At 31.5% G+C, this 13,705-nt stretch overlaps 1 protein-coding gene across 7 annotated transcripts in view; it reads right to left on the bottom strand.

Annotated features, from left to right (window-relative positions):
• Nucleotides 1-13,705, bottom strand: part of LOC143065005 (secretin receptor-like) — a 93,387-nt gene that overhangs the window by 44,162 nt on the left and 35,520 nt on the right. For 5 of the 7 annotated variants that reach the window (XM_076238265.1, XM_076238264.1, XM_076238266.1 and 2 more), the window contains exon 2: nucleotides 10,065-10,128. The gene's annotated coding sequence lies outside the window, so the exon portion shown is untranslated. Of the gene's footprint in view, nucleotides 1-775; nucleotides 865-7,369; nucleotides 7,477-10,064; nucleotides 10,129-13,705 lie in introns of those variants that run through there. The other 2 variants (XM_076238268.1, XM_076238267.1) reach the window with 2 other exon arrangements.

The raw sequence follows: 13,705 nt of genomic DNA, 5'->3' as shown, positions 1-13,705 counted from the left end.
TAAAATATTTGAAATATTTTATTACTATTGAAACATATTCTGTTAATTATCTGGTACTTGCACAAATAAAAACAAAATAAATCGAAGTGATAATTGTAAAAGTTAACTCAGTATAACAAAATATATTAGTTTATCAATATACTTAACTATGTTTTGTAGAAGTTACTTATTTTATCAAGTACTTAAATTGTTCACAATATTATATAATATTCAATTGCACTTTTCAAAATTCAAAATAAAATAAAAATAGTCTGATTTATTAAGTTATATTAAGGACTTTTCTTGAATATTGAGTATGCAATGACTACAAATAACATAGCGATCCAAGATAAAACATATTTTTACAGTCTATGTTTTCCTTTTAAGGTTAAGTCAGGTTCAAGGTCAAAGCGAACCAGAAGATGACATAAATTCTTGACAGTTTGTCTAACGTGTTTAAATTCTACCAGTGAATATTAATCTTTTAGCATTGATCATACTCCCTGGAATCAATAATTACTATTAAGTTCTCAACCTTTAACACAAAACGTCGTGGTATTTTCTTAATTTTATCTTTATCGAGGAAATTAAATTATCTTCATTTATCAAACTCTCGTGTGTACTGTACACTGTCTTGTCTTGCGCGTAAGGAATAAAAATATGTGTCATTTATAGAAAGTTTCAATTCTATCGTAGACATTTTGTACCTTAGTGTAATAAAACTATAGACAGGTTTTCAAAAAGATTAACATGTTATTTTTAACAACAATAGAACTGATCGAAAATATGTACTTACATGATACAGATATGTATATATCAAAAAGTATAAAACTTTCCGTGTTAGATAATCAATTTAAGGAAGCATGTTATACAAACAAACTTATCTGGTATGTGTTTTATACTCCACCTTAACAAAATAAAACAGTATAAAAGTGTAATAGATGGTTTTATTTACAGTATTGTTTGTATACAGCATATTAAAACATACATTAGAAAAACAGAAAAGGACGAGTACATGATTAAACTTAAAAGATCTTCGACATAACGTATGTAAAAAATCTCTTCCGTTTTATGTTATAAACCTACATGATAGCATTTTGTCTTATGCTAAAACAAACCAAGACAAATTAAAAGATACCATTATTTTAACTGAAAAGATACGTATGTGATTAGAACTATTTTCGCGCGTCTGGCGTAAATATAAAATTTTAATCCTGGTATCTATGATGAGTTTGTTTTATTCTTCATGTATGCATGGAGACAATTAGTATATTCGATCGTCTGTTACTTTTGACGTTTACGCATGATACGGATATTTGTAAAACAGGGAAAGTTTTTATATCCGAAACAAATATAAGACTTCAGATTGTTATTCATAAATAGAAAACAAACACTAACTACGAATTATAAAATAATTTTGTTTAAAACTTTTAATTTATTACCTGAGAAAAATAATAGAATGATTTGAATGAAAGAGTCCACAAAAGGACAAAATTGTTTATTATTTTTCCAATCATCTGGAAGTTTTTCCTGGCTTTATCAATAATAATGGTTCAAGCTTAAGATTTAACATGTTTGTCCTTAGTATTTTAATTTCTTTCATATTCGGTTATCAAAATTACAATTTGAATTTTCTTGAAGCATGATCATAATGTAAAGGAGAAGATATAAGACAAGGTGAACAATGTGTAATTATACTAAACAAAACAACCAAAGCTGGCAAACCAAAATTAAAAAGCACGAATTTATCGTAATAAAGAGTTTACTGGTGAACAATAGCTGAAGGTAAAGAGGGTTGACGATAAATCAAAATTGAAATCAACGGGGATGGCTATAACTAATAGTATGAGCACACGTGTCTTAATTCTTCTATATTATTGGTGGGAAGACATGCGATATGATTAATACTTTATACTTTCTCATGATTAATGGGTTTAATGGAAACAAACTTGATGAATAAGTAAAGAAATAATTACGAAAAAAGAAAAATGACATTGCGTTCGAAAAACTTAATCAAAAACAATTGTAGCGGGTTTAAACGTTTCAATGGTACCAAACTTGCAAACTTATCTGAAACAATAGTGTAATATCACAACGTAGAAAGACTATAAAATATAAATTAAAATGGCTTAACTCAATCAAAAGACATATTAAAACAAGTTGACATACACTGAACGAATACATTTGATCTATGATACAAAGTATATACAAAATCAATGAAATTAGGGATGGATAATTAAATGTACAGTAGTATACTGCTGTGAAACGTGAAACTATACTGAGTCATACTAATTCACGAGTAAACGGAACACTGAAATTATGAAACAAAATTGTAACCAAAAACTTAACCAAATTTCAAAGTTCTTAACAAGGTTTTCATGTGAACGGACAGACAAGACTGATAACGACAAAAACGTTTCTCAGACATTTAAAAAAAAGAAAAAAGACACAATGCAAAAAATAATGCACTTGATTATAACAAGTATATGTTTTGTTGTCTTCAATAGTCATTTTGATCTAATTTCATCAGTAAAGACTGGAACAAATTACACATAGTCTTGCTAACAGTTATTTTTCAGATGTTTCCATGCATTAAATTACAGAAATATTTAGACGTTTTGCTTTCAGTAAATCAAAAACATTCATTGTCCTATCAATTCAGAATATCGTTTCGCACAGGTAAAAAACCTACTGATAATCTGATCAAAAACTGGACAAATCTTAATTGACAGCAAGCAAATTGTCTAACAACTGATGAATTTACTGCAGATGATAAGTAAAATAATGACTAATTGATCAGTTTTTCGGATCGAATGACCGTTTCAGTTCAAAATCGGTTTACTGGTGCTGGAAACTAAAACAATAGCAACATGAACCCATTTAAAAGAGGGACGAAAAATACCAGGGGGACAGTCAAACTCATAAATCGAAAATAAATTGACAACGCCATGGCTAAAAATAAAAAAGACAAACAGACAAACAATAGTACACATGACACAACATAGAAAACTAAAGAATAAACAACACGAACCCTACCAAAATCTAGGGGTGATCTCAGGTGCTCCGGAAGGGTAAGCAGATCCTGCTCCAATTGTAGCACCCGTCGTGTTGCTTATGTGATAACAAATCCGGTAAATAGTCTTACTCGGCAGGTCACATCCATGAAAGAGAGGGGGATTGTAGTTACAACGTAAAGAACATATCCGATATCATTTGTGAAACGGTTATTCCATAACGGTCAACCAACTCGTGATGGCGTCCGTTAAATTTACGAAGTGATGATTTTAACTTCACCATTTGGAACTCTTGGTTTAATAACTTCCATGTGAGCAGCAACCCTCTATCAAGAAAATCATGATAGGAAATGCAAGCACGGGATTCTCGTATCAATTGGGAGATATATACACAGTATACAGGTGCTGCTGAAATGTTGCTACTTAGAAATGGAAAGTTCACAATTGAAAAGCGGAAATCATCTCTTTTGTCGTGAAGTTTTGTTTTCAACCGACCCTCATTGTCACTTTCTAAACGTAAGTCAAGATATGAGACCGACTTAACTGTATATGTTGTATCCTATATCTCATTTTTAAAGGGATAGGTGCGTTCAAGATAGTCTCTTTGGATTTTTAGCTAGATGACTTCATCAATGCTAGATTTTTAAGTCTCAATCTACATGTTTTCTAGACTTGTTTTTACCGTTGTGTTGTCTGTCCCTTTTCCATCTGTGAATTTATATTGTGTATTATATACGGAAATTTTTGCCACGGATCAATGTTTATTTTCTGTTTTTAATAATGATTTGTTTGGCGAAGGAATTAATAGTGAGATATTTGAAATTTTTTTCAACCCTATTTAGTGTTCCCTTGGTGTAATAATTTACTTCACAACTTTCTCAAGTTAGAGTTTTTCATATTACAAGTTTGGCATCTAAGGTGTTTTATAGGTAAAAGTATAAAAAAAAAAATAACTCCTTAGGTGTTGCAAGACGTCGACTACAATGTTTTGTTCACATTAAAAAAAAAACAACATTGTAATCGACATTTTGTTTTCATGTCCTTATAAGGACAATTCATTTTCAGTTTATAGATTAAATTTTAAAACTGACATAATTTCTGTTATCTAAATTTAAAAAAAAAAACAGGTTTTACAGGAAGTTATTATTTCCTCGACCCGAATTTGAAATCTATTTTTGACAAAAAGTGACTATATTTATCTTTAAAGCTCAAACAGGGTTGATATTTTAATCAATAGGAAGTATGAAATGTTTAGTCAATGCGTTACATTCTTTTATCAATTCAGTTTGTCATAAAGCACTAAAACAAGCTTTATAATGTTTACAGTCCTACTTTACAGTGTACATAGTACTTGTGATCTAAATTAAGATCAAATATAAATTTCATACTGAATAAGGACGTAAAGTAGACATGTTGAATTTTATCACCTGATAAAAAAAAATCGCTATCTTTCTTAAAATAGTACGATTTTGTAAATCAAAATTAAACATAAAAAGTGTAAAATCAAATAAAATTTAGTTTATTTAATCACCATGTCCATATGTGAAGTAAAATTAATATCACACGACTTAAGTTGCTTTCAATTTTCTCTACAGAAAGTTGTTGGACTTCGTTGTATTGAAAGTTATTCATTATATGATACTCAAGCAAACTAGCAAATGATTGATTTCTTCTTTAGTCTTGTTAAAATTGTTTATCTTTCATATATAATATGGATTTTATATATCATGAATATGGGATTTTCGTTTATAATATAAACTTCATCATATATATTTATTTATTTCAATATTTTAGATTCTTTTTAAATCTCCTGTAATGTGTAAAGCGAACATGATCCTAATGTGCAATATAACTCAAAGTTATAGAAGGGTAGTCATTAACACAGTGATCATTAGGGACCTCCATTTTACCCTTACATTTTAATGAAAAAGAATCCCATTTCAACAAGCTTTAATACATTTAAATAGATTAGTGAAATGTGTGATCATTTCTGGTGCCTAGTCATGAAAAGATCAAAGGGTTAAAACTGTTACAGATCACATAAATTCGCAGATTTGATTAAAAACTGGCAAGCTTTCGATAGTATTTGTCAACAGACCACTAAATTTTTTATAGCAGTTTAGCTTAGGTAAAAACAAAATTTATGTTGATACATCTGGATGGTCAAGAGTTCATTTCAAATGTAAGATAAATAAATAAGAATTCCTAAAATTGTTAAATTGCTGTTGATTTCAGTAGAATATAGGGTCACAATGATCTTCAAACCCGAGTTAAAGGAAAACATAGAAAATAGTATAATGTTTGCAATAGATTTGTTGGATCGCATAGACATTGAATAATTCATCTTAAGTATGAACTGGTAAATATTACAAAGAGTGAAATACGACAATTCTCCTCTCTAGAGAGTTATATTTTAAAATTTAAAATTCAAGACTTTGAATTAACCTATCGAGAGCGGAGAAACGTCGTATTCACGGTATTGCACGAGAAACAGTGCTTTATTTTCGTTTTTTTAAAGATTTTTAGACGATATCTTGACCAAGAAATCGTGGTACCTTTTAAAATTATCTGCAAAAACATTGTGGTTTCCTTATGTGTAACCATCAGGCATGTTCGTACTTTTTGTAATATTACAATGAAGAAACCAGAAAATGCAATAAAATGTATTGTCATAATTGATATTAGACATTGAAAAATTTACATCAAATGAACCCCATCATGATAAAAGTATTAACCTTTCTGGGAAATTATAGAGCAGCTCGTATTCTTTATCATTATTACTGAGTAGATAACATGATTTTGTGCTTGTAAAAAGGAAATAAAGAACTTGAAAGTTTGAAGGTGGGAACTGCAATTAATACAAGAGGGGGTTTTAACGACATTTGGCTACCAACGAGAGTATCGAACGGTTAATAACTTTGTTAAAGCGATGTTTAAAATTGTCCTTTTAATATGTGCACTGAGTAGACTTACTTGAATAATTAGTTACAGTAGTGCACGATGATTCAGCTTATTTAAGCTGCATCACACTTAAATACACCAAAATGGAATTTTTGATATTGTAATGCCTAGTAAGTTATACTGGTATTAAACTGTTGAAATTAAGTGTGAAACAAACTCGAGAAGTTGAATGATTCAGACTGAATGCTTATCCATTGTCTCATTGGTAAATATAATTCACTACGCAATAGCATGAATTTTAATTAAGTCCTACCTAGTAAATATCTTTCAATTCCGTAGAGTGTCGGATTTTATTTTTATACTTTGTTGATATGTTGTGTTCTAACACAACTGTCCGCGATTAGGAGAGAGTTGGGCACCCGCTAACTTGTTTAACCCGCCCCTTTATGTATGTGCATTTCCGAAGTCAGGGGCCTGTAATTATGTTGTTATTGTGTGTTGTTATAACATATCTGTATTTCGAACATTGATGTTTACATAAATCAGACCGTAAGTTTATAACCGACTATGCGGTATGGGTTTCGTTGATATGGTGACCTATAGTTGTTAACGTCTATGTCATTTGGTATCTGGTGGAGAGCTGTCTCATTTATTCCACATCTTCTTATTTTCATTACTAACCGTACTGTAATAGTAAGCTATAAAAGTCCTAAAAATTATTGGTTCAATTGATTGATTGTTGGTTTTAAACGCAATTTACAGCTGGCTTTGCTTTAACATTGCGCTTGTATTTTATTTTGTGGTGGAGTACAAAGAGAGAACCACCGACATTAGGCAAGGAGGCATGCTATCCTAGTCAATTAAAATCGACGTTCCTCGGAATGACAAAGTGTGAATCAATTAAACAAGAAAACCAACGCCCTTATCACCTTCATTCAACCACAATAACGATTCTAGTACTAAATTCAAAATCAAAAATGGGTCAAAGTATCAAATACAATATTCATTTCTAATCAATGTTGATATTTGCAATGTAGTTGCAATTAAATGAAGGTTGTAAATTTTGCTGAAAATTACTAAATTAAAATTCCCAAGTCTCAAAAATGAGACAAAGAAAAATCCTCAAATAATTTCATTAATTCAATGTGCAAATCTTAATCATGTTTGCCTCCAGTGTAGTTTAAAGGAGCTGGGTAGACAACTGTAGGAGGAGTTTATTGCACATTATTATGTAACCACTTTATTCCTTGCTTCCATGCGTCGCCCAACCCCTCGGAGACCATCATACTATTAGCCGGTTTTGGACTTTGTCCAACCTGACCAAAATCTGTAGTGTTTACATTTCATTTGAATTAATTTTGACGATACATATTTTTTTGACAATGGTTATATAATTTACCCATTAAACATATGGTTGATAAACAATTTATATAAACTCAGCATGTTGATTATCAAAATTAGTTTAACTGACTTACCTTCTCTCTATTAATATAAACTCAGTGTAAAATAAAATACAGACAATATAGCAACGACTTTAAATTTATAACTTAAGTTATTGATTTCAGTTTTACCAAGCTCTTACTGTCCCAATTGATTATATTAAAGTAAGTTTGCTTAAATAAAAAAAAAAAAAAAAAAACGCTTTGTCATTTTCATAACGCTATATTTCTTTTAAATTTTTAGATAAAACCTTATGGATGGAAATGTGGGAGTATATTGTTTTTTGCTTGGTATATCCATGTAGACACAACCCATATCGCTCTTTTTTGAGATTCTGCAGTTTCCTCAGTTTTATATTTTGTATCGGTATTTTTATATTCTTATTGGATTAATTACATGTGAAATAACTTTTGACTTAAATTTATCACCCTTTATATTCTTACCGCCCGTCTTTAATATCGATATAGATATTGCATATTGCAATGTTTTCTGAATCAATATTAGCTATTTAAGGCGTTAACACAATTTTCCTTCTTGAACGTACATATAGCAAGAAAATTCACGTTTTAAGGTAGACAATATAATAGTACAAACGGATTATAAATCAAGAGTATTTACTACATAATACATAACTGCACTGTCGTGTGGACGAACAAGCCGACATTTGCGAACAAGCCGACATTTGCCGTGTTGATGACCTAGCTAGCATTTAATATAATATAATTTAACATATGTGGCTATTGTGTATTATTAAAATTTTATAAAATACATCAATTAATAGAATAAATTTATACTAAATTAGGGGAAAAGTTCTTTACCCATTTAGATTTTAGCAACGAATCGTAAGATTCTTTAACATGAATCATGTATTGCCTCTGTTATTAGTCTTAAGATAACAGGATCTATTTAACCTCTAGGAGTTTACTCTCCATGTTTTCGATGATTACAAGTTCAAACCGATTTGAATTTTCCTCTGAGTACAGTATTGTTTGGATCTAATTTTTGTTAAAATTATAAGTTTAAGTTTTCTGATTTCATGATAAGGCATACATTGGCAAGAATATATATACTAAAAAAGACCAATCATAAGTCATGAATTGTAGATTGACAGGCAGAACTATTAATAAAAGACACACAAAAAAAAACTAGAAATAAAATGAAAAAGTTTTAGGCGCGCGTATACACCGGACTGCAACGTATATAAAAAAAAGTCAAATCACAAAAAATACTGCAACTCCGAGGAAAATTGAAAATGGAAAGTCTCTAATCAAATGGAAAATTCAAAATTTCTAACACATTAAACGAATGATTAACAACTGTCATATCCCTGACTTGGTACAGGCATTTTCTTGTGCAGAAAATAGTGGATTGAACCAGGTTTTATAGCTAGCTAAACCTGTCACTTTTATGACAGTCGCAACAAATTCCATTATATTGATAAACGGTGCGTGAACAAATCAAACAGATATTAGGTAAAAATGTCAAAAATAAGAATACAGCAGTCAACATTATGTTTTAACCTTAATCACTATAAATACAAACAAATATGTCACAAAGAAGCACAAAGAGGTATATAGACAAAACACATTAGCAAGAATAAAAGACAAGAATACAAAAATTATCATAGAACAATAACACAACGACGGGATGTATAAGTAAAGAGCCTCGTCATATGTATCAAAGAAACACTAAACGGCATATAGACAAAGTACATTGGCAACATTGAACTATGTCTCTGAATATCAGATTAATTTAAATACAAGATAATCATATGCAAGTGATCAGATACATTTTTGTAATGTAGCGCCACTACTGCAAACATCTCATTACTGTTTTTAATGAATTGATCACTGTTTGCATCTGAAATAAATATTTAGCCTACATATGTTAGATGAGATATGAGGACTGTTGTGTATATGGTTTTTTTTTTTTCACTTTCTGTTTTAAACATCATCAGCTCTATAAATTTAGAAGGAAATGTGTTTTTTTAGGCAATCATGTGGTGGCAGGTACCAGTTTTGGTGTACCAGAACATGTGTCCCACGCAGAAATTGTGTTATAGTTAAGCATTGGGGTATATAATTGCATCATGAGGACTAAAAAATAAATGAATGTAAATTCTAGGCTAGTGCACTACACAAGTAAGTAGTTGCATACACAGGTTGGGGATTTCCTTCTCACATGGGTCCAATCAGATGTCAAAATTGTGGTCTCCTCACTTGACGGCATCCAATCAAAGTGGGGAAAATATTCATTTTTTTGTAAACAAAAATATCTTGAGATTTTGATGGTAAGGATGGGTTCGGACAAGGCTCTAATTCACTAAATATCCTTTATCTCTTGAATTTTGCCTAAAATTCTTGTCGGCTTTTAACTGGATTCTGCAGGTGAGCATTAGATTGGTATCAAAGCATTACTTTTTTGCAATATTTGCAATGCATTTATTAATTTTTAAATCTCCATGCTGGACAGACACCCACATTTAAAGGTTTTCTATATACATGTATTTACATAAGCACGCACACATCTTAGTTCCTTGAAACCATACATTTTATTTGTATATAAGCTTGAATGAATTTTCAAGAAAACAAAATCATAAATCAATGAAATTCTAGAGATTTATTGTAAAATAACTGGTTTCTGCCACCTGTATTACATTAAAGTGACGTAGTACAAAGACATGTTTGCGATAATTTTTTATATTAAAGTTGTCATGAGATAGCAACTCACCTGAGAAGTAGTAAGTGCACCCTGCTATTCTTTGTAGGCTCTGTTGTTATTCCGGAATATTATACTGAAAAGTGAAATAATGTATTTAGGACAGATATAACATAAATTGCAGCAATGCAAGAGATCGTAGGCGTTTTTTCAATGGGATTAATTTCGAAATGGCCGACTATTTCATGAATGGATCATCAGCTTGTTAAAACCAGCGTTAATATACTGTTCATTATGATTCCTACCAATCTATTCCAGTTACTTTTTATATAATTCTAGAAATCCAGTAGAGATTGATTATAACTATTAATGTATTTAGTCAAGTGAACCACATCACAAAACGGATAGCCCTTTATTTAAAGAGATAGTTCAGAGATCAGAACCATTGGCAGTTGTACCATCAATAATGTAACACAGGATTAAAATCACATAGTGCTCACAGAAACACACCGTAATTAATCATTATTAACTGTTGCGATTAATTAAACAAACAGTAGGACATACAACAGAAATTCATTGAAATAATAAATTCATTTTAATTGCAAGTATTCACAATATTAATGAAAAAAGGAAAGAAATATTTGTAAATCCCTTTTAGAATCGATACTACATACGGTCACCAATAAAATACAATGAAAGAATAAGGAAAATTCCCTATGTTATGCTTCAATCACATGAAAGAATTAATTTTACAAAGACTTCTAAAGATAAGCCATAAGTATGGACAAACTTAAAGGACGAAACCGTTAGAATTTCAGTAAAATGACATCGGACAGTCAAGTGCATTGTGATAGGATTACTAAAACTCATTTGCACTCAATATTATAATCTTTAAAATCGATGGAATAAAAAACTAATACCTTTCAGTATACGTAATACAAATAGATTTAAAAAAAAACATGCTTAATACAAAAATAAGGAGATGTGGTATGATTGACAAGAGGCAACTATCCATCGAAGAATAAAGAAGGGAGATGTTAACAATTTTAGGTCATCGATTGGCTTTTAACAATGAACAAAGTTCCTATACTGCAAAGAGATCTATAAAAGGCTTAAGAATAAAAAAAAAAGTACCAATAAATCAATTTAAAATATAAATACTAACAACCCGATTTAAGATAACATTAAACAAAAACAATTATGACGAACAGAAAATTACAAAATTCAATAGACGACAGACTGCTGTCCTGTAACCTGTAACAGAAAAATAATGTCGCACGACATTAAACATGTTTGTGAGAGCTCGCCTACCCCTTTACAACAAACCCTACAACTATGTCAAGGTGTAACAACAGAACATAAGAACAAACAGTAAAGGACAAATGAGAATGACTTGCCACGCAGTTCGTTTCTAAGCTTTAAACAGCTTACACCAATCGTAACAATTCAAAAGAAACTCATCATAGAAACCAGTATTGAAATTTTGTATTTGCGCCAGACACGCGTTTCTTCTACAACAGACTAGTCAGTAACGCTCAAAAAAAAAGTTAAAAGGACCAAATAAAGTAGGAAGTTGAAGTGAATTGAGGGCAACTGTTCCTAAAAGTGTTGTCACTTACTAAGAATCTAGTAGTTACTGAAAGATAGTTCATAGTAAAATTTTAACTAATAAATAGACAAAAGACAATAGAACTCCTGACATCAAATACAGACTCCATATCTTGATTTCATCTTCGTCTTTTATTATGAGTTAATGACTAGTTAGTTTTCGGGGATTTTTTTAGGGAGAGATTTATTTGAACCAGGCTATCAATTATAATGACGCCAGAAAAGTACAATTATTTATATGTACCAAAGCCGATGTTGTAATCACAAATTTGTTCGCGTATTGTCAGTTCTTCATTGGTCAAACTTAAGATAAGACATCAACTTATTCTGCCTTGTTACGTGCAATACTAGGACGTTTCACACTTTTTAAACTAGTTTATCAGTTATAAACAGATATTATTTCCTATTTCGTGATACAGTCCGCTGTTAGCCTTTTGACGGAAATGACTTACTGAGAAAAACATTAACGGAAGATTTGTTCTAAAAAAAAGACAAAATGATTTCTGAAATCAAATGTAATGACAAAGAGTAAAAAAACAAAAAATCAAATCATGTATATATATAATACAATTAAACACAAGATGATTCATTATAGTGTCGGTAATATAATGTTTGTCTTCCTCTAATGCATTAGTTATGCTTGTCTGAGTTTAGTGTGCAATTGTACGGAGCCCTGTTGGTCTCACACAGATTATACAGTGTCTTTCAAAGTCCTGCGATGAAAATGTGTAAAATCTAGCGCTGAGGATGTAAAGTCTAGCGCTAGAGATGTAAAGTCTAGCGCTGGAGATGTAAAGTCCAGCGCTGGAGATGTAAAGTCCAGCGCTGAAGATGTAAAGTCTAGTGCTGGAGATGTAAAGTCAAGCGCTGGAGATGTAAAGTCAAGCGCTGAAGATGTAAAGTCTAGCGCTGGGGATGTTAAGTCTAGCGCTGGAGATGTGTAAAATCTAGCGCTGGAGATATGCAAAGTCTAGCGCTGGAGATGTAAAGTCCAGCGCTGAAGATGTAAAGTCTAGCGCTGGAGATCTAAAGTCTAGCGCTGGAGATGTAAAGTCAAGCGCTGAAGATGTAAAGTCTAGCGCTGGAGATGTGTAAAATCTAGTGCTGGAGATATGCAAAGTCTAGCGCTGGAGATGTAAAGTCAAGCGCTGGAGATGTAAATTCAAGCGCTGGAGATGTAAAGTCTAGCGCTGAAGATGTAAAATCAAGCACTTGAGAAGTAAAGTCTGGCGCTGGAGATGTAGAGTCAAGCGCTGGAGATGTAAAGTCCAGCGCTGGATATGTAAAGTCAAGCGCTGGAGATGTAAAGTCCACCGCTGGAGATGTAAAGTCCAGCGCTGGAGATGTAAAGTCAAGCACTAGAGATGTAAAGTCAAGCCATCACAGGATTTAGTGTAATATAGAACCCTATTGGAAAATATGAAAACTGCTCTTTTTGAGAGACCTCATAACATATTGAATCAAATTTATGCATGAATGATTAAATGATGGCCCTTCATTGATTTTATAATTTTGGTGCCGATCGGAAATCTAAGATGGCCACCACAGCCGAACATAGTTTAACATATAACCCGATGGAAAAAGCATGCAAAAAAAATTCTACGGAGAAATCGTTTGGCATATTGATTCCAGTTTAGGCCATGGTAAGACAAAATATACCAATGTTTCCTATTTCCCTACCTACCCTAATTGTTATCCCCTACCCTAAACATTTTATTGCAGTTTTTCAAGAAGCACTGTTAAAAGGAATATCTTTCTTAATTCATGTATAAATAAGTAAATTTTTTCAGAAAAAATAAAATAGTTTGCCTACCTGCCTACCTACACTATTTTTCCTGAGTGTGTAATAGGAAACATATATTTTGTCTTGGCCTTGTGCATGAATGATCAAATAATGGTCCTTCAAAAGTTTTATGACTTTAGTGCCGATCGGAAAACCAAGATGGCTGCCACAGCCGGACATGGTTTAATATAGAACCCTATGGAGAAAAATGCAAACAACTTTTACGGAGAAACCGTTTGTCATATTGATTCAAGTTTGTGCATAAATGATCAGATATTAGTCCTTAATAAATTTTATGATATTGGTGCCGATCAGAAATCCA

The sequence above is a fragment of the Mytilus galloprovincialis genome, chromosome 2 (genome assembly GCF_965363235.1).
Source record: "Mytilus galloprovincialis chromosome 2, xbMytGall1.hap1.1, whole genome shotgun sequence".
In the NCBI taxonomy this organism is placed as follows: Eukaryota; Metazoa; Mollusca; class Bivalvia; order Mytilida; family Mytilidae; genus Mytilus; species Mytilus galloprovincialis.
The sequence above is the reverse complement of the archived record's forward strand: the minus strand, read 5'-3'. Positions and strand labels throughout refer to the sequence as shown.